The 22,410-nt window shown below is 49.4% G+C and overlaps 1 protein-coding gene across 1 annotated transcript in view; it reads left to right on the forward strand.

The window, feature by feature from the left end:
• The window catches only part of LOC136579935 (LIM domain transcription factor LMO4-A), a 218,696-nt gene extending 212,354 nt beyond the window's left edge, over positions 1 to 6,342 (forward strand). Inside the window, exon 6 of the transcript XR_010786936.1 lies at positions 6,331 to 6,342. The gene's annotated coding sequence lies outside the window, so the exon portion shown is untranslated. The remainder of the gene's footprint in view (positions 1 to 6,330) is intronic.
• The last annotated feature ends 16,068 nt before the right edge of the window (positions 6,343 to 22,410 follow it).

Raw genomic sequence — 22,410 nt, forward strand, 5'->3', positions numbered from 1 at the left:
AACAGTACAACCACAGACCCCCAGTAACAGTACAACCACAGACCCCAGTAACACTACAACCACAGACCACAGTAACAGTACAGCCACAGACCCCCAGTAACAGTACGCCCACAGACCCCCAGTAACAGTACAACCACAGACCACAGTAACAGTGCAGCCACAGACCCCCAGTAACAGTACAACCACAGACCCCCAGTAACAGTACAGCCACAGACCCCCAGTAACAGTACAGCCACAGACCCCAGTAACAGTACAACACAGACCCCAGTAACAGTGCAACCACAGACCCCAGTAACAGTACAGCCACAGTCCCCAGTAACAGTACAACCACAGACCCCCAGTAACAGTACAGCCACAGACCCCCAGTAACAGTACAGCCACAGACCCCCAGTAACAGTACAGCCACAGACCCCCAGTAACAGTACAACCACAGACCCCCAGTAACAGTACAGCCACAGACCCCAGTAACAGTGCAGCCACAGACCCCAGTAACAGTACAACCACAGACCCCAGTAACAGTGCAACCACAGACCCCAGTAACAGTACAACCACAGACCCCCAGTAATAGTACAGCCACAGACCCCCAGTAACAGTACAGCCACAGACCCCCAGTAACAGTACAGCCACAGACCCCAGTAACTATACAGCCACAGACCCCAGTAACATTACAGCCACAGACCCCCAGTAACAGTGCAGCCACAGACCCCAGTAACAGTACAACCACAGACCCCAGTAACAGTACAACCACAGACCCCAGTAACAGTGCAACCACAGACCCCAGTAACAGTACAACCACAGACCCCAGTAACAGTGCAACCACAGACCCCAGTAACAGTGCAACCACAGACCCCAGTAACAGTACAACCACAGACCCCCAGTAACAGTACAACCACAGACCCCAGTAACACTACAACCACAGACCACAGTAACAGTACAGCCACAGACCCCAGTAACAGTACAACCACAGACCCCCAGTAACAGTACAGCCACAGACCCCCAGTAACAGTACAGCCACAGACCCCAGTAACAGTACAACCACAGACCCCAGTAACAGTGCAACCACAGACCCCAGTAACAGTACAACCACAGACCCCCAGTAACAGTACAGCCACAGACCCCCAGTAACAGTACAGCCACAGACCCCAGTAACTGTACAGCCACAGACCCCAGTAACATTACAGCCACAGACCCCCAGTAACAGTGCAGCCACAGACCCCAGTAACAGTACAACCACAGACCCCAGTAACAGTACAACCACAGACCCCCAGTAACAGTACAACCACAGACCCCAGTAACAGTGCAACCACAGACCCCAGTAACAGTACAACCACAGACCCCAGTAACAGTGCAACCACAGACCCCAGTAACAGTGCAACCACAGACCCCAGTAACAGTACAACCACAGACCCCCAGTAACAGTACAGCCACAGACCCCCAGTAACAGTACAAGCACAGACCACAGTAACTGTACAGCCACAGACCACAGTAACTGTACAGCCACAGACCCCAGTAACATTACAGCCACAGACCCCCAGTAACAGTACAGCCACAGACCCCAGTAACTGTACAGCCACAGACCCCAGTAACATTACAGCCACAGACCCCCAGTAACAGGACAACCACAGACCCCCAGTAACAGTACAGCCACAGACCCCCAGTAACACTACAACCACAGACCCCCAGTAACAGTACAACCACAGACCCCCAGTAACACTACAACCACAGACCCCCAGTAACAGTACAACCACAGACCCCCAGTAACACTACAACCACAGACCACAGTAACAGTACAGCCACAGACCCCAGTAACACTACAACCACAGACCCCAGTAACACTACAACCACAGACCCCAGTAACAGTACAACCACAGACTCCCAGTAACACTACAACCACAGACCCCCAGTAACACTACAGCCACAGACCCCAGTAACAGTACAACCACAGACCCCCAGTAACACTACAACCACAGACCCCAGTAACAGTACAGCCACAGACCACAGTAACAGTACAACCACAGACCCCCAGTAACATTACAGCCACAGACCCCCAGTAACAGTACAACCACAGACCCCAGTAACAGGACAACCACAGACCCCCAGTGACAGTACAACCACAGACCCCAGTAACAGTACAGCCACAGACCCCCAGTAACAGTACAGCCACAGACCCCCAGTAACATTACAGCCACAGACCCCAGTAACATTATAGCCACAGACCCCCAGTAACAGGACAACCACAGACCCCCAGTAACAGTACAACCACAGACCCCCAGTAACAGTACAACCACAGACCACAGTAACAGTGCAGCCACAGACCCCCAGTAACAGTACAACCACAGACCCCCAGTAACAGTACAACCACAGACCCCCAGTAACAGTACAGCCACAGACCCCCAGTAACAGTACAAGCACAGACCACAGTAACTGTACAGCCACAGACCACAGTAACTGTACAGCCACAGACCCCAGTAACATTACAGCCACAGACCCCCAGTAACAGTACAGCCACAGACCCCAGTAACTGTACAGCCACAGACCCCAGTAACAGGACAACCACAGACCCCCAGTAACAGTACAGCCACAGACCCCCAGTAACACTACAACCACAGACCCCAGTAACACTACAACCACAGACCCCAGTAACACTACAACCACAGACCACAGTAACAGTACAGCCACAGACCCCAGTAACACTACAACCACAGACCCCAGTAACACTACAACCACAGACCCCAGTAACAGTACAACCACAGACCCCCAGTAACACTACAACCACAGACCCCCAGTAACACTACAGCCACAGACCCCAGTAACAGTACAACCACAGACCCCCAGTAACACTACAACCACAGACCCCAGTAACAGTACAGCCACAGACCACAGTAACAGTTCAACCACAGACTCCCTGTAACAGTACAGCCACAGACCCCCAGTAACAGTACAGCCACAGACCCCCAGTAACATTACAGCCACAGACCCCCAGTAACAGTACAACCACAGACCCCAGTGACAGTACAACCACAGACCCCAGTAACAGTACAGCCACAGACCCCCAGTAACAGTACAGCCACAGACCCCCAGTAACATTACAGCCACAGACCCCAGTAACATTACAGCCACAGACCCCCAGTAACAGGACAACCACAGACCCCCAGTAACAGTACAACCACAGACCCCCAGTAACAGTACAACCACAGACCACAGTAACAGTGCAGCCACAGACCCCCAGTAACAGTACAGCCACAGACCCCAGTAACAGTACAACACAGACCCCAGTAACAGTACAACCACAGACCCCAGTAACAGTACAACCACAGACCCCAGTAACAGTGCAGCCACAGACCCCAGTAACAGTACAACCACAGACCCCAGTAACAGTACAACCACAGACCCCAGTAACAGTACAACCACAGACCCCCAGTAACAGTACAGCCACAGACCCCCAGTAACAGTACAACCACAGACCCCCAGTAACAGTACAGCCACAGACCCCTAGTAACAGTACAACCACAGACCCCAGTAACAGTGCAGCCACAGACCCCTAGTAATAGTACAGCCACAGACCCCCAGTAACAGTACAACCACAGACCCCCAGTAATAGTACAGCCACAGACCCCCAGTAACAGTACAACCACAGACCCCCAGTAACAGTACAACCACAGACCACCAGTAACAGTACAACCACAGACCACCAGTAACAGTACAGCCACAGACCCCCAGTAACAGTACAACCACAGACCACCAGTAACAGTACAGCCACAGACCCCCAGTAACAGTACAACCACAGACCCCAGTAACAGTGCAGCCACAGACCCCCAGTAACAGTACAGCCACAGACCCCCAGTAACAGTACAGCCACAGACCCCCAGTAACAGTACAACCACAGACCCCCAGTAATAGTACAGCCACAGACCCCCAGTAACTGTACAACCACAGACCCCCAGTAACAGTACAGCCACAGACCCCCAGTAACAGTACAACCACAGACCCCCAGTAACAGTACAGCCACAGACCCCCAGTAACAGTACAGCCACAGACCCCCAGTAACAGTACAACAACAGACCCCAGTAACAGTACAACAAGAGACCCCCAGTAACAGTACAACCACAGACCCCCAGTAACAGTACAGCCACAGACCCCCGTATCAGCGCCACCATATTATACCTCTACATGCAACTTTGAGGACTGCTGTGGGAGCAAGAATTCAGTTCTTTCCGCTGACTGTCACTCGGTGGCGCAGGTTCGGCTGGACCTCTTACCTGCCCACTAGCGCTAACCCACACTAACACACTGCAACAAAGATATGCGGGCGGGACATCGTCAGGATGGTCACACGGCGTGGCATCTTATGCCCGAGACTAACCAGCAAAGTGGATGAGATTTGCAAAAATCTCGGCCACACACTGCGGCCAAGCCACGCAAAATTCAAGGCTGCGGCATGTTACTTGTATTGCCGTTTCCGTGACGGCTCTCCTTTCTATTGGGAGGGATGGCCGCAGCGGAATACAGGTGGCAAAGCCGCTTCAACACCGGGTTGTGAAGCTGCATTTCTGCCACGGAAATCTCGCGGTATTTCCCTGCGGACGCGCTGCAGTCATTCCGTGGGATTTCCGCCCCATGTGACCGCAGCCTTAATTATAAACAAGATTGTTCCCATTCACTGACGGCAGGTAGACGTCTCAAGCAGCGAGGATGTGACAAAAAAGTCTATTAGAAATCTGCAGGACTTTTTAAAGTACTGAAACGGTTAAAATCCGTTTCCGTCAGTGAATCGCCCCCCCCCCCCCCCCCCCACATGACACGGAACATCACAGAACTTCATCCACTAATGTAATGCAATTAATAAATGGGTTCTAATAATTCATTAATGTGTGGGTCGCAGCGCAGAAACCTCCAGAGGTGACCCCACAGTCACAGGCCTGTCATCTCTATACTCTTCGTCTAATTGGCAGGTAACCAGGAAGTCTCTGTGCAGCAGATATATCATCCCCCATGTGTAATTAAACCTTAATTAACTTTATTTTTATGACCAAGATGACAGCGAGCCCTCAGGAGCCCCGTGGATATGGCAGCTCTTACTTTTGCATTATTTTGCTTTTTTTAAAAAAAAAAAAATATTTTTCATGCTATTTTTATTGAGGTAAATGCCCTTCACATTCCCGGCCGTCTGCACTGAGAGGCGGCACTGAGTGGTGCTCAGATTCAGGTTGGGTCTCTCCAGTTTCCAGACCTCCAAAGACATGACAGTACGGCAGTGCTAAAGAACAGTGTCAGCCTTAGGCTTGATTGCAGCGTGTGGAATTTGGATTGGTGCCCCACCATCATAAAAAACAGTATATATAGGACTGATGAGCGGTCTGTATTCTGCTTGTGTAGAAAGCAGCAAAAGTAGCAGCATATGCACAGCAGAACAGCTCAGTACATGAATACAGTACCAGAATCAAGTTCAGTATATAAATACGGTACCAGAACCAAGATCAGTATATAAATATGGTACCAGAACCAAGTTCAGTATATAAATATGGTACCAGAACCAAGTTCAGTATATAAATACGATACCAGAAACAAGATCAGTATATAAATATGGTACCAGAACCAAGTTCAGTATATAAATATGGTACCAGAACCAAGCTTAGCATATAAATACAGTAACAGAACCAAGCTCATAACCTGAATGCAGCACGAGAATCAAACTCAATACATAAGTACAGCACCAGAACCAAGCTCGGTATAAAAATACAGTGTCTAAACCAAACTTATCACATATATACAGTACCAGAATCAAACTCGTCGCATAAATACAGCAGTAGAACCAGCCTCAGTACATAAATACAGCAGCAGGACCAAGCTCACACCATGGATGCTGCATCAGGACATATATTGCTCTGATGAGCAGTCTGCCTGCAATATAGTAGCATAACATAAATACAGGAGCAGAACTAAGCAATTGTGTTGCAGGGGGACCAATGGGCTGACAGAACATCAGAGGGGAGGAGACAGAGGCAGGAGGAGGATTATTCATGTAGCTGCACAGGATTCTGCCGTACAGAGGAAGAAGTTCATCAGGCTAAGCAGACCTAACGAGGCGATCACCGCCAGCCTACATCCGCACAGTGACCCCCTACATGCCAGTGGCGGGCGCCCTGTGCAACCACACTGATGGCATAACCTAAAGCCAGCCGTAGTAGAGGAAGAACTATCCCAAATCCGCACTGCCAATGTGCTGTTCATATGGAGGGATTTAGGGACTCCTAAAGTTTTCACGCGCTTCGCCAATTCTACTTTTTTTAGTGTAGATTAGATGGGATGCGGAACTCCGTTCGTTTACAGAAAGGATGGCCGCTGGTCCCCAAAGATGGTGCAGCGTTTCCTTGGCATATTTATTCATAGCCTATATGCCTTATTTTAACCTATTCAGTACGGGCGCTGTGAAGGATACAGGAGGGGAGAGAGGATCACTGGAGAGCTGCTACTCATCGGAGAGCCGCAGTAACGTCTATGGAGATGCAGTGCATTGCAAAAATATTAACCCCCTTGGCCAATTCAACTTTCCAGAAGTGTTATTATGGGGGTGGCTGAGGGGATCAGGGGCTGCGGGCTTCATCCATGAAAATTGATACAGACGAACATGCGCGGTGCGCCCTGTAATCAGGTCCTAGTTGTTGTCCTGAGTTCCACGCGATTCCAGCAATGCAACTTTTTTCTTCACTTTGCAACAAACAATGGAAGAAGTTGACCAACTTGTGAGTTTGTGACCCATTGACGTCTACAGCTGTGCATTTGTTATGAAGCGCTGCACCTGCCTGCAACTTTGACACAAGTAAGTGTCAACTTCGAGCTTCCTAGAACTTTCTGTGCTGTAGTTTGCATAAGGAATAATTAAGCGCTGTAGCTGCGACGTCCTGTGGCGGAAATCCAAAACACATAATTACCTCTGAATCTGTTTCCCGCACGCCGATCGCTCTTTCCTCGTGACTTGTGGTTCCCCTTTTTTTCATAATGGCGCCTCAATCTTTGCCAAAGTGATTAATGTCTGCAGTTAATTGCGCTTCCTTCACACCCGAGGCCTGTGCGTTGCTGCTACCGCTAATGCCGTCCCCGCCACATGGCTCTCTCAGCAGGAATCTTCACGTCGTGGAGTTATGAACACATCAAGAGTTTCCTTTGGGCAACAACAAGAAAAAGAGAAATTTGCACGTAGAAATTACAATGTGGAGCTTATTAAAGGGATAGTGAGAGAACAATGATACCTGCGCTATGTCTGCTGCAGGGACGTTTAGGGGCGGGGCATAATGCAGAGATGCACATTTAGGGGTGGGGCATGATGCAGGGGTTCAAAGAGGACCAGAAGCATAATCCATGAGTCTTGCCCCGCCAATCAGGCATAACACAATGCATTAGTTTGTTCCTTTAACCCCTTAATGACATGGCCCACCCCCTTTTTTTTCATTTTAGTTTTCTCCTCCCCACTTTCAAAAAATCATAACACTTTTATTTATCCATCGCTGTCGCTGTCTGACGACTCGTAGTTTTTTGCAGATCGAGTTGAATTTTTCTTTGGTGCTACTTAATGTACCGTATAATGGACTGAAAAACGTTTTAAAATTTCTAAGAGTAGTGAAATGGGAAAAAAGCGACATATTGGGGGAGGGGCTTTTTTGACAGCGTACATGGCACCGTATGATTACAACAATTTATAGAGTTTTGTTTTTTTGGGGGGGGGGGGGCTACTTTCAAAACATAAACTATCACACTCCATGACACAGATAGACCATGGTGGTACTCCAGGCTGGGTGCTATACCCCATCACATGACACTTGTCCCCAATAGTGAGACTAAGAAAACCACAAATGTATCAATATAGGTGAACATGGCCTATGATGAGGAGAGTAGTGGTGGAAGGAAATATCTAGCGGGGTAGATAAGGCCTTGTCAAGGGGCTCTACCATCTCCTCCCCTGGGGGTAGCGCAGGACTCACGTTTAAAGAAGGGCACTCAGCGCTGCATGGCGGCTCCTCTCATTCTCTCAGTCCTCCAGGTCAACAGCAGAAAGGTCTGGGTGAATTGGGCCCAGGGCACACACAAGGCCATCGCTCAGCCTCTTGGAGTCCCTTGTAGGACAATGCACAATTTCTCCTAATCACCAGAAGTCTCCACTCACTGACTCCCTAACTTCTTGCAGGAAGACACCACTGACCAACTAACTTGCACTCACCTGCAATACATACATTTAACATTGTCACATGACACACAACAAGATACATTTTCCAGACATAACCCAGACAGTAACCCATTCAGTGCTGCAGAGGTGCAATGCACATCAAATTAATGCAACATAGAAGACACTGACAACACATAGGCACAAGACAAGTGCATTCATACTTATGAAGGGTCCCTGTTAACTCTGGGCTACTACAGTCCCCCCTACTTAGAACAAGCTGACCCCGGTGCCTCTTCAAAACAGAGTTTAGCTCCAGTGTTGGTCAGGTCTGAGTGCTCTATCCAAAAATCATTTGAAGAACCATCTACTCAGTCATTGAGGGTGCAAGGCGAAACCTTAACACTTATTCCCCCCCCCCCTCTGGTTATTACTCAGAGCTCACCTATTCCAGTGTACTCAGACTACCTAAGACATCACTTTCTTTGAAAAGCATTAATGTATGACAGCGTGTGTGAAAAGAAGTGTGGCCATAACCACCGGAGAATATTGTTAGGCTGGACAAAATCCAGGATGCACGAACATTTGCTATGGGGCACTTACATAATTCTTATCCCCAAAGACTAAAGAAGACTAAAAAGAGCATACATTACTGTAGCTATACAAAAAATAGAAGAGGGTGACTGGCAGGTTTAAAGAAACAAGAGGCAAGTGGAATGACCATCACTTCCTCTTAAAAAACTACGTGAAGGGTGGTAGCTAGAAGTCAATACCCCCAACCGAATTGACTAGAAAAAAAGACAATGAAGCTGTATCCTCTGTGATAGACTCATGTGCTCCTATGCAAGAAGGCCTTTGCTGCAGAGTCCTCACTGTCCTCTGGATCTGCTGCTGGCTCAGAACAGTCCAAGTTCGACTGCCGCCGTGATATACATACTTCAGATGACCTCAAGACTTTCTTCTCCAACACTTGAGGCAATGACAGGGGTTGCCGCAGATTTGCCAGTCAGTCTGCCGGGGTAGTGTACTGCTGCCTGGCTCCTTCTGGTACCTGCGGGCAAGTAAGAGTCCATCCCCGGGGTATCTCCGTGGCAACAACGTATGGGAATTCTGGGAAGCAGTCTCTCCCATCATTCATGAAGATGAAGTTAAAGTTTGTGTCCCCGTATTCCCGTAAAAAGGGTAGCAGGTGTGGTGGCAAAAGACTCTGGGACTCCTCATTATCCCAGTGGAGCAAGATCCACGGGGGGGTATTGGTTTTCCACATAGCCGTCACCATCACTGTACCACTGGGGTCTCTGTAGGCTTTCTCTGACAGGAGGGATAGAAGCAGAAGGGACACCCTTAGGGTAAGATAGGGTCCCGTTTTGAAGGCTCCTCTGGAGGTGGAAAACTAGGTGAAGGTGAAACAAGTCCTTGGAGCTCTGGCTCATTGCCCCAGTAAGAGCGGGGTCTGGATGGAGAATATCCAGCAGGGACTCCAACAATAACTTTTGTAGACATCTCACCTGGTGGAGTGCTCACGCTGGTCTGGAAAGAAAGATCACTCACCACTGGTGGCGACTCCTCCCCTGGGCGGTCCTCTGTACTGGGCTGCTGTTCCATGGCAGGGGCGATCCCTCTACTTTTTCCTCAGCCATGGCGGGAACTTTCTGGTGGGAACATTTCACGGGCTCCAGAATACAGGATGAAGAAGCTTTGTTGCCATTTTGTGGGTCCATGTCAACTTCCTCGCTGACAGTCATAACATGCAAACTAGGCACCGCAACAGGGTCCAACAGCTCCACATGTCCCCGTCTCAGGGCGTAAAGCATCCTGGCAATATAAGCATGAGATTTGGGTGAAGGATTTCTTTCTTTTCTCTGTATTTTTTTCTGCAGGCTACTCAGCCTTGTCTCTCCAGGAATTTTTCAGAGGGCTGGAATAACGGGAAGTCCGTAGAAGCTCAGACACGGGCATATAACTTTCTCTCTGGTCTGGGAAGATGGCGGAGGTACTTCTCCGACTTTTGAGAACAGGTTTGGAGGAATCATCCTGTTCATGATGCCATAAGCTCGTCCCTGCAGTGTCCGAGAAGTGGGCCCACAGCCGAGGAGATAGCGGGGTAGATTGAGGCCTTGTCACGAGGCTCTACCATCTCCTCCCCTGGGAGTAACACGGAACCCAACCAAGCTACTGCTGGGAGAGTTTCAAAGGGTAACCCAAGTAGCGGTAAGTGATTACAATACTATTATATCCGGTGATCACAGATGAACTCCTCTCTGACTGGAGTAATTCAGTTTCCATTTCTTCTGCATCTTGCCCAGACCCCCATGTTGACTTCTCCTGGTCACAACTTGTGTCTGTGCAATCTGACACACAGGCACTTTTGGCTTCTTGCTTTTTCATCACCCTCCCTACGTAATATACACCTTCACACAATTTCCTTTTCTTTAGTACCCAAGATAGTAATAATTCCACTTGTGGTACCCCACACAGTAGTACTGTCCCCATTTGTGTGCCCCCTATAAGCACCATACAGAATGTGCTGCTTATAACAACCCGAACAGAGTAAAAGTGCCCTCACTTAACAATAATGCCTTCTTTATTTCCCCACTCTGTATCGCCCCCCGGTAGCTGTAATGGGCACGCTGTTCCCCACTGACTTCTGCGTTGTGTGGTCATGTGACAGTCACATGATTGATGTCGACATTCCCTGGCCTCACTGATGCTGAGACCAGGAATTAACTACAGCAATCATGTTTGTCACATGACCACACAACACGGAATTCATCGGGGAACAGTGCGTCCATTACACCTACCGGGGGCAACGGAGGACTGCTTTTATTCCTTCTTTAAAGGGGTTGTCTTGTTACCTTTCAAAAGGTCCCCCTGGGGTAAAGGAATAAACAGAGAGATATTTACCCCTCCATGGATGCCGGCATCCAGCGCTGCAGCCCACTGCGGTCTCAGGGTTTGCTGTGACAAATGATGTCATAGGAAATAACGTGACCGCTGCAGCCAATGAGAGGCTGTAAAGTCACGTTCTTGAACTTCTGGCATGATGGCGCTCAGGATGTGAGCCTATGCCAGGAGAACGAGTGGTGACGCTGCCACTTCTCATTGGCTGCAGCAGTTACCTGATTTCATATGACATCATATGTCACAGGTATCTCCAGGACCGCTGTGGGCTGCAAGGGTGGATTCTGGCGCCCATTGAGGGGTACGTGTGGTGGCCCAGTGCATGCTTTCCTGGCCCCCTCCATAATGTCATACATGCATGTCTTGTGTTGGTGCACTGTGTAAAACTGTCTTATCATTCTGTTATGTGTATTGCACAGTTGCCGTGTGTAATGGGTTAATGTCTGCAAAGAGTGAGCTGACTGTCTGTAAATGTATCCATTCTTTCCTGTTACGTGGTATGAGAGAGGTTATAAAAGTGAGTGTCTGAGAGCGGGAAAGGGTCCGTGTCTTTTCTGTTCCTGTCAAAGAGTAGCGGCTACATGGGGGCACCTTCAGCCCTCATGTAGTGAAAAATGGAGGAGGAAGAGAGATTTCCCAGAGTGCGTGTTTAAGAAATGATAATGGAGTGAGCCCCCGGAGAGAGAGAGAGTGAGCAGTGAGCGAGTGCAGTCTTTCAAGGCCTAGTGCAGAGGTACTCAATTATTTGTTTCACGTCCGCGAGTCCTGAAGTCTGGGACCGCCCGGTGGAGGTACTATACAGTCATTGTTCACACTGAAGCGCCCTGAGGTCTTGGTCCCGCTGAGTGGAGGTACCCTTTTTCTCTAATTTCTGCACTTTTCAAGCCTGTCATTTGTGTCTTGCATCACTGTAGTTATTTTTCAAGTAAAACTTTTTCCAGGCCCTGACCATTCCCGGGGACCTGAGTTACTATACTACTGTTTGTGGCTCATTTATTTCCCCGCCGAAGTTCATACCAGGGAGTACCGGAAAGGTGGCATCCCCCGTGACATCCACGACCCCTGTTCCACAGTTTATTGGGCATCCCCATGTCAGGGGGTGTCCAGAAGAGGCCGAGTGCTGCCCTGGCCTTGGCTGCGTGCATCCCTCTGGGAGGGAGCATGGTAAGTGCCACCATGACAAGCCAGCATCTTGCCCTCCCAGCTCCTCAGTGCATTCCATGTGTCCGGGGTCACCCTACGGGACGCTGCAGGCTTCTCCTTTTTGGTGTCATGAACAGGATCAAATCGTCTGTGCCACAAAGGATGGCCGCTGCAGACTCCCTATGTCAAACGCTCAATGAGCTTCAACTGAGCAAGATGGATCCAGTCGGCAGACACCTGAGACTTCGCCTATTCCATTGGACCATCCCTTATAAGACGGCCTTTCTATTGGGAGGAAGATCCCTAGTTCATCTGGTTACCCACCAGTGTTTCGGCTACAGTTGCAACATCTGAAATGGGCACCAGAGAAGCCTCAGAACTCCTACACCCTTTGTATGCTTTACGGAGGGACAACGTGACTGCTCAGGCGGAGTCCCCACCATGGATACTCATTCATCGCCACAATACCGCTGTGAGAGAATACATCCCAGAGCTACTAAGGTCGTTTGTTCTGGAGTTTGAAGACTCCATTTTTACGTTCCAGGTCGTGCCCGGCCTATCTGCACGCCCACCTCTAAGGAGACCTGCCACATCTCCAATTACCATCCTGGATTCTACATCCTCGGAGGGAAGTTCTGCACAAGTCTCTCCCTCTATGACTGACTGTAATTTCCAAGAGTGAGGAGATTGGTTCCAGTTTGTCTGAAGGCTCTGTGGTAGAGGTGAAAGTAAGTACCCGATCCCGTCTGTCATTACTGTGTCGGACTCTGACAGCGAGGGGAGTCGGATGGTCGCGCTTGGTAGAATCTTGATGCCAATAATTTTCACTGCCCGTAATATAGACTTTACTTTCTAAAGACTCTTTGCGTAAAAGACATTGCTTCCCCCAGTTAAGCCCCTTTAAAAAAAGGACTTTAGAGGAATCCCATTTCATAGTTACATTTTTTATATTGGAAAGTTTGAAATATTTTGCAACGTTCAAGTATTGCGCAGGAGAGAGTGATAGAAATGTGTTTGTTAAGTGCTCACGCTCTATATTTTTTCTAAAGTAATCTCCCTTCTAAAGTCAGTAAATGCCTTAATGTATTTTGACTTAGAAACGCCACTGTGTGCATGAACACGTGTGCATGGTATCTAGGTGATCTAGGTGTATAGCTGGAGGTTTCCTGTGTCCCCTATATCGTGTCTCAGTGCTAGCTGTCCGTCTGGTCTCTCCCAGCAGGTGGGGCCTTCCTTTCACCTAGTTCTACTTTTCACAGGCAGAGTGATGGTCATTCCACTCGTCCCTTGTGCTTTTTCCTGCCAGTCACCCTCTCATATTTTTGTTGTTTGGTCACAGTGTGTTTCATCCTTAATAGAGAAAGTGATGGTCAAAGTGATGGTCATTCCACTTATCTTAATTCTTTTAGTATTTGGAGAGAAGGGTCATGAATTTGCTCAATTGCATTACTAGTGTTCCTGAATTCTGTTCAGCCTAGTAGTAGTTCTAATGTACCTGCGAGTCATGTCCCTGACACGCTGTCATAATGCAAAACCATACATAGAAATGACACTACTTGTAGTCTCTGTAAACTTGAGGTGGGTTAACCTTTCACATAGGCAAGCGGGAGTAAGAGCTGTGTTTACAGGTTTTGCCTTGTACACTCCATGACTGCGCAGAGGCCTCTCAGGTAGATTGGAAGTCACACACGTAAGATGACCCGACTCTGGATTCGTACAATCTGCTTCGGAGGTGTCGGGGTCGGCTTATTTTGCTTTCCTGGCCCCCTCCATAATGTCATACATGTATGTCATATGTTGAAGCATAATAAATCATTTATTTCCTTGCCGATGTTCATGCCGGGGGGTACCGGATCATTGGCGTCACCCGTGACCACCATGAGCCCTGTTCCCCAGTTTATTGGGCATCCCCATGCCGGGGGTGTCCAGAAGAGGCTAAGCGCTTCCCTGGCTTTGGCTGTGTGCATCCCTCTGGAAAGGAGCATGGTAAGTGACTCCATGACAAGCCAGCATCTTGCCCTCCCAGCTCCTCAGCGCATGCCATATGTCCGGGGTCACCCTACGGGATGCTGCATAAGTATATCTCTATTTGTTACTTTACCCCAGAGGAACGTATTGAAAAGGGATTGTCCAGTAACCGCACAACCCCTTTAAGCATACTTCAAGTTAAACTGTCCCAGCAGCCCGGGCCCCCCTATGACCCATCTCTGGTCGACAAGTATAATGAGCCCTGGCATCTGCCCAGGTTTATCAGGTTCTGATGCCAGGCTTGGAGGTAAGCTATCTGTTATGGGGATTCAATAGGCTTCAATAGTATAAATGTGGCAGTCACCCGTCAACCGCAACTACCCCCCCGTCAACCGCAACTACCCCCCATCCCGTGTGAGTGGCGATGGTTATATAAAACACCCCTTCCAGTAAGGGCTGAGGGTGGCATTGCGAGGCTTGCACCCGTATTGCAGACCACCAAACAGTAGCGTGGCGCACCTCTATCCTGGAGACGCCACGGACTTTGAGAGGTTGGAAACTATTTGAGCAGAGAAGGAGTCATTAGTAGCCGAGGCCAAATGTGCGGGTCTAATGTTTCACAGCCCTGCGGAAGAATGCAGCTTGGGGTCTGCAGCACTCGCATCCCTGAGGTCTGGGCGCAACGCTCTGCTGAGGTCTAGTTAGTTTTAATTGGGTAATTAAAGCCGCTTTAACAAGGCCACAGCTCCATATGTCTAACCTATAACGGGGCGAGCAATGGGACGTGTGTTCTTTACTGGTAGCAAAGTGGTAGATTAGGGGCCCCCGAAGCCGTAAATCTGCAGGGCTCTGGTGATACCAGCGATCAATAGCTGTTTTCTTTTCTCACGCTACTGATAGATGAGCCCGGGGCGAACGAAGGAACGTTATACGAGTCTGGCAGCGTCTGCTGTATGGGGAGTAGAAAGGTTTTCTTTTTTAGTCGCCCCCATTGAAAACCCCAAATTGTATATTTATGGTCACACAGATACAAATTACTGCTTTATTATAATTAGTGCATACACTGAACGTCCCCTTTATTTGAGCCCCCGGCCCCTCTATTAAAGACCCCAGTCCTTTATCAGAGCCTCGGCCCTCTCAGGATTGGCGCCCCCTGTATGGTAATTCCCCCCCGTGACCCCGGAGTGCGGCATAAAATCACGTGACAAGTTTTCCGTGGATCAGTTTCAGTGTGAATCCACATTAGATGGAAAATCCAGCGATCTGAGCAACTTCCAACGAGGCCGGTCATCGGTGCTGGACTAGCCGGGGGCTCACCGCCAACTACAGCGGGTTTATCGTGTAATAGTGTGGAGAGTATACTGAGAATGGTGCGATTGAGGAAAGCATCCAGCGGAAGGGGATCCTGTGGGGGAAACAACTCATCACTGAAAGGGGTCGGAAGAGGATGTCAGGAATCGTTCAGACCAACAGGCTGCACAGTCAGCTGAATACAACGCTGGAGCTCCAACTAACGTGTCTGAACGCACAACTCGCCGTTCTTCCACACGGATGGTGTAACAGCAGACGACCAGTTCCAGCGCCATTGTGTCTAAGAGGAACAGAAAGACTCCAGCGGGCAAAAGAGCGCAAAACTTGTATCACTGAGCAGCGGGAAAACATCTCCTGGTCAGACGGATCCAGATTTCTGTTGCTGATGGGAGGTCAGAATTTGGTGCAAGCAGCGTGAATCGCTGACCCCTTCCTGTCAGCTGGTCAGAACATGTCAGCACCGCCATCTAATCTGCGGCAACTACAAGAAGCTTCCTGTCCGCAGGGGCCGGTATTCCTGCTGATGATTTCATCACTTTGTAGAATCTACACCATGATGAACTGCTGCGGATCTGAAGTTGAAAGGAGCCCAATGCTACTGGATGGGGACTAATAGTATATACATCTGTGTACAGTATATATACATTTATCTCGTCTTTCCTTTATTCTTTGACACCTTTAGATATTTTTCATTTTTCTTCGGCACAATTGAATCCGAATGAAAATGTTCTTCTTGGTTGAACCCGTCTCATTGTGTGAGCAGACAAGAAGAATGACTGGATGATATACGGTGAGCGCTCGCCTTCCTTCATACAATTTATTATCCGCCCTTCCTTCTGCTTTTGATCACCAATTTACCAGGAATGTAAAAAAAGAAGAAAAAAAAGAATAATTAAAGAAAACATTTCCCTGAGTGTTTCACAAGTTTGACCCGTCTTGGAGAAGAGTTGTAGCTTCTTGTAGACGGCCATGTGCGGGGAGAGGGATCCGTCATCAATCAGAACACGGAGGGTAAGGGGTTTGTTTCCCCCATTGTTTTTCTTTAATTTGTATCAGGTCTTAAACGCCGACCTCTGACCCCCGCCCCCTTAATTGTGTGCTGTACCCAGCCCCAGTGTCTTTGTACAGCTGAGAGTCATTTATCAGGTCTGGTCGCCTGATGGCTACTGTTATGGTCCCGGGGTCTCCAAGCAATGTCCAGCTGAAAACACATTGAATGCCGGACGGGAAATCAATGGATGTCTAGAAGAACGCGGGGCGTCCGAGCCACAAAAATGTTTATTTGTAGCACATTAAAGTCCTCTTCATCATGGAGCCTGATGGGTCCATTGGTGACCCCAACCTACATGGTAGCCTGTCTTTAGTCACGCGGGTCGAGCCTCTGACCTGACAGTCTGTAAGGCCCCGTCCCTCGTAATGGGGACCTGCCATCACATTCGCTTTTTTATTGTTGCTGCATTGGCTGCCCATCCGCTGCAGAACTAAATTTAACCTCCTCTACCTCACCCACAAAGCTCTGCATGGCGCCGCGCCACCATACATCGCCTCCCTCCTGTCCGTTCACCACCCAGTCCGCTCACTCCGATCCGCTAACACACTCAGACTAAACACCCCTCAAATACCAACCTTGTGAACTCACTGGAAGCGCTGTGTGCCCCCTGGTATCCATCCAAGCTTCAGACAATATTGTGCCTGGCACATCATATCACACCTTGAACACCGGGAGCTCAGAGGAGCAGGTTATTACTTCCCATATGGGTGGTATAAACCAAACAGTACTGGAGCAGCAGCGGTGGGGCTGGCGGAGCTTATATTTCAGGTGGCGGGTGGCGTAAGAGGTGCCAATGAAAAACTGGCAGCAGCAGTGAGTGACAGACAGCGCTGAAGAAGTAGTCGTAACCGACCCAGCTGTGCCTCTGCTTTGAGGGTCTTCTTCAGGCACTATCTGGACCATTTGTAAGAGGGGCACTGTTGTACCGTACCCCCCTATTTTTGAGCAAGGAAAATTGGGACAATCGTAGCAGCGCAAATGTTTAGGAAATTACGCTAAGCCCCGCCCTACGTATCCCGTAGCAGTGACCAAATCTTGGACTGTCCTGCCAAATCTGGGATGGTTGGGACACGGGCATAAGTAGTGCAGTGTAGTAAACCAGCAATCAGATGTTCGCGTCTTTGTAGTGGCCCGAAACACCTATTCCTGGCCCCTCCATAATAGTCATACATGTCATGTCTTTTGTGTAGATGCACTGTGCAAAATGTCTTGTCTCCTGTTATGTGTATTGCACAGCTGCAGCATGTAAGAGGTTAATGTCTGCATGTGCCTGGGATACGTCTGGAAATGTATCAATTTATGTCCTGTCACGTAATATGTTAGAGACTATAAGTATGAGGGATTTGGGTGTGGTAGTCAGTCAGAAGCGGAGAGTCTTTCATCATCTTCAACAGTAGTGAGTGGAGTGCCGGCCGCATGGGGGTACCTTCAACCCTCATGTGGTGAAGAATGGAAGAGGAAGAGAGGTACCCTGAGGTTCCCAGTTCCAGGAACCATTAAGAGAGAGCAGAGTGAAGAAGTGTGATGAGTCCGCCGTGCGGAGATCCAGGTCTTCAATAAGTGAGTGTCTGCAGAGTGACCCTTCCCCTAACCATCCCTCCTCCGCTGACATTGCCCCCTCTCCCCTTATATTTGCAGGCGCTGCTGGAGGTGGAGGGTGATCACTGTAGACTCCTCTGCTGACTGCTGAGGACTTCCAGGATGAAGGACCTGCGCTGGTCATGTGACAACATTGCAGCTCCTTCATCCAGTGTAGTATTGGCTCCCAGTCAGGGTCGGGCAGATCCCTAGACTGATATAGAATCTGTTAGGCCGGTTTTCCAGGACTGGATGTGAATTGCAGATTCTTGTATCACCGTCTACGTGGACGGTCTGCGGTAATACACGGGCTTTGAAAGGTATGTCTCTTCGAAGTTTCCTTGACATCTGTGAATACAAATTGCATTTTCCGTGAGTGGAAGAAAAACGCGTGCACGCTCTTTTTTTAGCGCGAATTCCACGCGGACAGGCTCCATTGATGTCTATGGATGCGTGCCATCCGCAGCCCATAAGCAATTAGAGAGAGAGATGACAGAACATTAATTAATATACATATTACGCCTGGCCGGTGTAATGCTAGTTTCTTATGTCATTCACTGCTTGTGAGTTTTTTTCCGTGTGGGCTATACGCTGCCCATATGGTATTGCAGGCCCAGCTCGCAGTGAATAGGGAACTGTCACGTCTGTCTCCTGAGATCTGTGGTGCTACAGGCTCTCTGGAGTTCTCCTGCTCAGGTGTTGGGGATTGTGCTGGCTGGTTGTGTGTGTCTTCAGTCAGCCAATCGCTCCTGGTCAGTGCACATAAAGCTGTCTTCACAGGTGTGGGTGTGGTCAGTTGTCTTCCCAGGTGTGGGTGTGGTCAGTTGTTTTCCCAGGTGTGGGTGTGGCCAGTTGTCTTCCCAGGTGTGGGTGTGGTCAGTTGTCTTCCCAGGTGTTGGTATGGTCAGTTGTCTTCCTAGGGGTGGGTGTGGTCAGCTGTCTTCTCAGGTGTGGGTGGGGTTAGCTGTCTTCCCAGGTTTTGGTGTCATCAGCTGTCTTCCCAGGTGTTGGTGTGGTCAACTATCTTCCCAGGTGTGGGTGTAGTCAGCTGTCTTCTCAGGTGTGGGTGTGGTTAGCTGTCTTCCCAGGTTTTTGTGTGATCAGCTGTCTTCCCAGTGGTGGGTGTGGTCAGCTGTCTTCTCAGGTGTGGGTGGGGTTAGCTGTCTTCCCAGGTGTGGGTGTAGTCAGCTGTCTTCCCAAGGGTGGGTGTGGTCAGGTGTCTTCCCAGGTATGGGTGTGCTCAGCTGTCCTCCCAGGTGTGGGTGTGCTCAGCTGTCTTCCCAGATATGGGTGTGGTCAACTGTCTTCCCTGGTGTTGGTGTGGTCAGCTGTCTTCCCAGATGTGGGTGTGGTCAGCTGTCTTCTCAGATGTGGGTGTGGTCAGCTGTCTTCTCAGATGTGGGTGTGGTCAGCTGTCTTCTCAGATGTGGGTGTGGTCAGCTGTCTTCCCAGATGTGGGTGTGGTCAGCTGTCTTCCCAGATGTGGGTGTGGTCAGCTGTCTTCCCAGGTGTAGGTGTGGTTAGTTGTCTTTCCATCTGTGGGTGCGGTCAGCCGTCTTCCCAGGAGTGGGTGTGGTCAGCTTTCTCTGTTCTCATTCTCTCTCTCTCTGTGGTGTGAACAGGTTCCATATGTGGCGGCTGCAAGGAAGGTTTGTGTCTTGTGGTTTTGTTTGGTTATGTCGCTGGACTCCCGGTTAGTATAGGGACTGGCAGTATAGCCAGGAGCCGCGCCTAGGCCCGCTAGCTTCCATATTTTGGCCGGAATGTCAACAAATACCTGGCATTTATAGCATTAACATCTGCTACTAGTGTTTGCGTATTTCCTGCTGTATGGTGTGATTCTGGTTCTGTGTGTCTTCTTACGCTGTCCAGTTGTCCCTGTAGGTGGTGGCAAGTGTATGTGTCCTAGCCTGGGAGCGTGGGTTCCTAGGGGCAGCAAGAGCCCAGACCCAAAGACCGCTGGGCTGCCCCTTATTGGGACGATGTCCCTGCTCGGGTAGGTCCTCAGTCATCTTCCTTTGTAGAAGGTAGGGAGAGGTATTAATGGTTGTTTCACCTGGTGTTCCCTATCCTGGCAACATTCGTGTGGACCCAGTGCTCACTATCCAACACGAACATAACATAATGTCCTCCAGTTGAGTGGTCATATGTTAGTGACACATCTGTGTTACGGACGGTCTGGCATATCTGTTAGTCCCACAACTGTTGTGTTTGTTTCTGGTGGTGCTCAGAATGTGGTGTCTTTGCATGCGTTTGTTGGAGCGTATTCCCCAGTCTTCCCTGAAGATGGTCTGGACACCTTGTTACTCCCCTCCTTGCATTCTGGGGTGTATGCATCGAGTAGTGTGTGGTATGGTGACCGCACAGGTGCATACACCCGCAGGTTTCTCCTTATGCTTTTGCAGGTGTGGCCTCCGAACATCGGATGTTCTTGTGCGTGGTGCAGGCTGGTGATGCTGGCCATAGTGTTCTTTGTATGCCAGGTGGGTGATGCCTGGTGCCCCTTCCTCTTGTACACTGGGTGTGGTGGCATGCATGACGTCTGAGTGGTGTTCATATGTTATGTTATGCACTGTGTTATCTTTTTTTTGTGCTGACTTTCTCCTGAGTTTGACACTATTTGCATTAGTTTTCCCTTCTCTTGCTGACTGTTTGGCATCCGCACTAGGCCCGTACGGATGAGTCCTATGCGACGTTTGTGTCAGTAGGGAGGGTTGCCATGTCTTTCCCCTCTGGACTGTGCACTCTTTTGGCAGACGTCTGTGACTGAGGCCGGTTGTGGAAGGCACAGAGGTGCTATTTAGAGGTGCACAATTTGTTACTCCTTCCTATTTGTCATCTTTGACTTGGTGTCAGGGCCTTTTTAGATAAAACCTGTGCACATGCATGGTTTGGAGTTGCTAAAAAAATGTATGCCTTAAGGGTCCTAAGGCCCCTTTTTTAAAGAAAAGGGGTACTGTCACATCTGTCTCCTGAGATCTGTGGTGCTACAGGTTTTCTGGAGTTCTCCTGCTCAGGTGTTGGGGATTGTGTTGGCTGAGCATGTGTTTCTCCAGTCAGCCAATCACTCCAGGTCAGTACACATAAAGCTGTCTTCCCAGGTGTGGGGGTGGTCAGCTTTCTCTGTTCTCATTCTCTCTCTGTGTGGTGTGATCAGGTTCTGTGTTTGGTGGCTGCAAGGATGGTTTGTGTCTTGTGGTTTTGTTTGGTTATGTCGCTGGACTCCCGGTTAGTATAGGGACTAGCCGTATAGCCAGGAGCCGTGACGTGGCCCGCTAGCTTCCATGTTTTGTCCAGAATGTCAACAAATACCTGGTATTTATAGCATTTACGTCTGCTACTAGTGTTTGTGTATTGGTTACTTGTATGGTGTGATTATGGCTCTGTGTGTCTGCTTATCCTGCCTAGTTGTCCCCGTCGGTGGTGGCATGTGTATGGGTCTTATCCTGGGTGCGTGGGTTCCTAGGGGCAGCAAGAGCCCAGACCCAAAGACAGCTGGGCTGCCCCTTATTGGGACGATGTTCCCGCTCAGGTAGGTCCTCGGTCATCTTTCTTTTTAGAAGATAGGGAGAGATGTTAATGGTTGTTTCACCTGCTGTTCCCTATCCTTGGTAATATTTGTGTGGGCCCGGTGCTCACTAGCCCACATGAACATAACATAACGCCCCTGAGTTTTAAAAGTGCAGTCATATGTTAGTGACCTATCTACCTTCTGAGCTATCCAGCACTTTGGATAGCTCCCCTGCATAACCTTGTTCTTGTCCCTAGCTCCTGCTCCTGGTTCCCGGTTGGCGCCTCCTTGTTCCTTAATTGGATATCCTTCAAAAACTTGGCCCTTCCTCCAGTTCATTGCAAGATGATTGTGCTTCCAGACAGTACTCAATCTCTTCCACCTGCAGCTCCTCCAAACCGCTACCTGTGTACCAACCTCTGGCTTCCCTAACTACGCTACCGATCTGCCCCAGTTACAACAAGAGACTCCAATCCTGAACCGGATCGTTACATAGTCTGTCCTTCTGATAGGCCCTTGGTAGTTTACGACTGGACAACTCCTTTAGCGTTTCCCCCAACAGGCCTAATTGCATCCCGGTAAATGGAAGGACTTTGTTCTACACATTTCAGCCCAATTCAGCCTTCCCTGTTATCTGGTTAATAAAGTTACCCAAGCTGCACAATGTCCTGCGATGAGAGTCTTCCTAGATGACCATGTCACCCGCGGGGTACGGGGGGTACCCCAGCCTTCACCCCTGTCCTCCCCTTCACACTGACCAATACCCCCTGGCGCCTCCAATCCATAACA

Source organism: Eleutherodactylus coqui, chromosome 10 (assembly GCF_035609145.1).
Source record: "Eleutherodactylus coqui strain aEleCoq1 chromosome 10, aEleCoq1.hap1, whole genome shotgun sequence".
In the NCBI taxonomy this organism is placed as follows: domain Eukaryota; kingdom Metazoa; phylum Chordata; class Amphibia; order Anura; family Eleutherodactylidae; genus Eleutherodactylus; species Eleutherodactylus coqui.